Raw genomic sequence first — 2,308 nt, 5'->3', positions numbered from 1 at the left:
AAATCCAAAAAAAAAATTATTCTTGAAGCAAGAAAAAGTAGCAAAAAGCAATAAAAGAAAAAAAAATGCAAAAAAAAATCAAAAAGAAAAAAAGAAAAAGCCGGTAGCTCTTTATACCAAAAGGCAAGAGCAAGGATCCAAGGCTTTGAGCATCAATGGTTAGGAGGGCCTAAAAGAGTTAAAATCTTAGCCTAAAGGTTCACAAGAATTGATTCCCTTAACTATATGCTTGTGGTGTGAAGGTGTCAAGTGAAAAGCTTGAGACTGAGTAGTTAAAGTCGTGATCTAAAGCAAAGAGTGTGCTTAAGAACTCTGGACACCATTGGCTGTGGATTCTAACAAAGCTGAATCACAATCCTAAGGGGTTCACCCAGTTAAGTGTCTGTGACATTTATGTATCTGGTGGTAATACTGGAAAACAAAGCGCTTAGGGTCACGACCAAGACTCTAAAGAAGCTGTGTTCAAGAATAAAAAAGAACTAAAATAGGAGAGTCAATAATATCATCTGGATTCTAAGTTCCTAAGGACGCCAACCATTCTGAGCTTCAATTGAAAGTGAGATGCCAAAACTATTCAGAAGAAAAAAGCTACTAGTCCCGCTCATCTAATTGAAACTGAACTTTATTGGAAATTCTGAGATTCATTGTATTCTTCTCTTCTTTTTATCCTACTTTGTTTTTGGTTGCTTGAGGACAAGCAACAGTTTAAGTTTGGTGTTCTGATGAGCGGATATTTTATACACTTTTTTGCATCATTTTCATATAGTTTCTATTATGTTTTGTTTAAGTTTTATTATATTTTCATAGGTTTTAGTGCAAAATTCACATTTTTGGATTCTAATTTGAGTTTGTGTTTTTTATGGTGATTTTGGGTATTTTCTGGCTGAAATTGAGGAGCTTGAGCAAAAGTCTGATTCAGAGACAGAGAAAGCACTGCAGATGCTGTTAGGATCTAACCTCCATGAACTTGAAAGAGCTTTTCTGGAGCTACAGAAGTCCAAATGGCGCGCTCTCAATGGCTATGGAAAGCTAAAATTTAGGGCTTTCTAGAAATATATAATAGCTCATACTTTTCTTCAGAAATGAAAGCCCAAAACTGGCGTTCAACGCCAGCCACCTCCCCGGTTCCTGGCGTTCAACGCCTAGAGAGGAGTAGTGTAAACCCCGGTTAAATTAGTTAATAAATTAGTTTTTAATAAGGAGAATTAGAAATGTGAATATTATATCAAAATAGGGTAGAGCTCATCGAAACGAGAATTTTGACACTAATTTTGAAGAAAACGGTCCAAGATTGGACCGAAAGGACCGAACCGGTTGAACCGGACCCGAACCGGGCTGTCGGTTCAACCGGACCAGCCCTTTTAAATGAACCCAGCTTTGTCTTCTCCCTCATTACTGCAGCAACGAAGCTTTCAGCTTCCAGGGAGAAGAGAAACGAGAAACATTCCCGTAACCCTCACGTTAATTTCCGATCCCCGTAACTTCTCCGTCCGAGCTCCAATCGCCGCACCGTTTGTGGCCACGCGTTCACCGCGTCGAGCTCTACATTTCTATCGGAACAATTTCATAGGTAACTTATTTAATCACTCTCAGCTTCATCTTCCCCCAATTTTCGAATTTTAAGTGGGAATATTGAATTTCTTTGATTTCTGATGTTTTAGGATCCAATTAGCTTGAGAGAAACGTTCACTCTTGCTTATGTGAAGCTTGGGTAAGGTGAGGATACGATAATTCTATTTTATTTTCATTAAATTTGAGCTTTGAGTATTAAATTGGGTATATATGTATTATGAATGTGTATTAGGTTGAAAATAAATAATTGGAGCTTGAAATTGTGAATACTGGAACTTGGAGGAAGCAGATTAGTTGAGTTTTGAGGGGTTGTCTTGGTTTTAAATAAATAGCTTTGGTCGTTACGTGAAAATCGGCTAAGGTATGGTTTAGGTTTCTTGCATTTAATATATATTGTTCTGTGAAAACTTAGGCTAGACGGCCATAGGATAAGTTGGAATGCAGGTGTATGTTTAATGTTTAGTAATTTGTCGATGAATATATTTGGTTGAGGTTTATTGGATAATTAGTTATTAATCTTGGATGGTGAATGTTATTGTTGATGAACATGGTTGGTTTAGTGCTAATGATTTGGTGAATTATTGATTTGAGATATTTTGTGTTAGAAGCCTAGGATTAGTGAACTATGATCCTTAGTTGAATTTTGGTTGTTGGATTTGAATATTGTATGAATATAATTGTTAATCTGAAGTAGATTTATTGTGGTGACTGTTATGATGATGAGGAAGGGTATGTT

At 36.6% G+C, this 2,308-nt stretch overlaps 1 long non-coding RNA gene across 1 annotated transcript; it reads left to right on the top strand.

Moving 5' to 3' along the window:
* The first annotated feature begins 1,408 nt into the window (after positions 1–1,408).
* Positions 1,409–1,927, top strand: LOC140181020 (uncharacterized). The gene is made up of 3 exons (XR_011875516.1): positions 1,409–1,570; positions 1,662–1,716; positions 1,805–1,927. It is a non-coding gene; the product is annotated as an uncharacterized lncRNA (long non-coding RNA).
* The last annotated feature ends 381 nt before the right edge of the window (positions 1,928–2,308 follow it).

This window comes from Arachis hypogaea, chromosome 17, assembly GCF_003086295.3.
Source record: "Arachis hypogaea cultivar Tifrunner chromosome 17, arahy.Tifrunner.gnm2.J5K5, whole genome shotgun sequence".
NCBI lineage: Eukaryota > Viridiplantae > Streptophyta > Magnoliopsida > Fabales > Fabaceae > Arachis > Arachis hypogaea.
The sequence above is the reverse complement of the archived record's forward strand: the minus strand, read 5'-3'. Positions and strand labels throughout refer to the sequence as shown.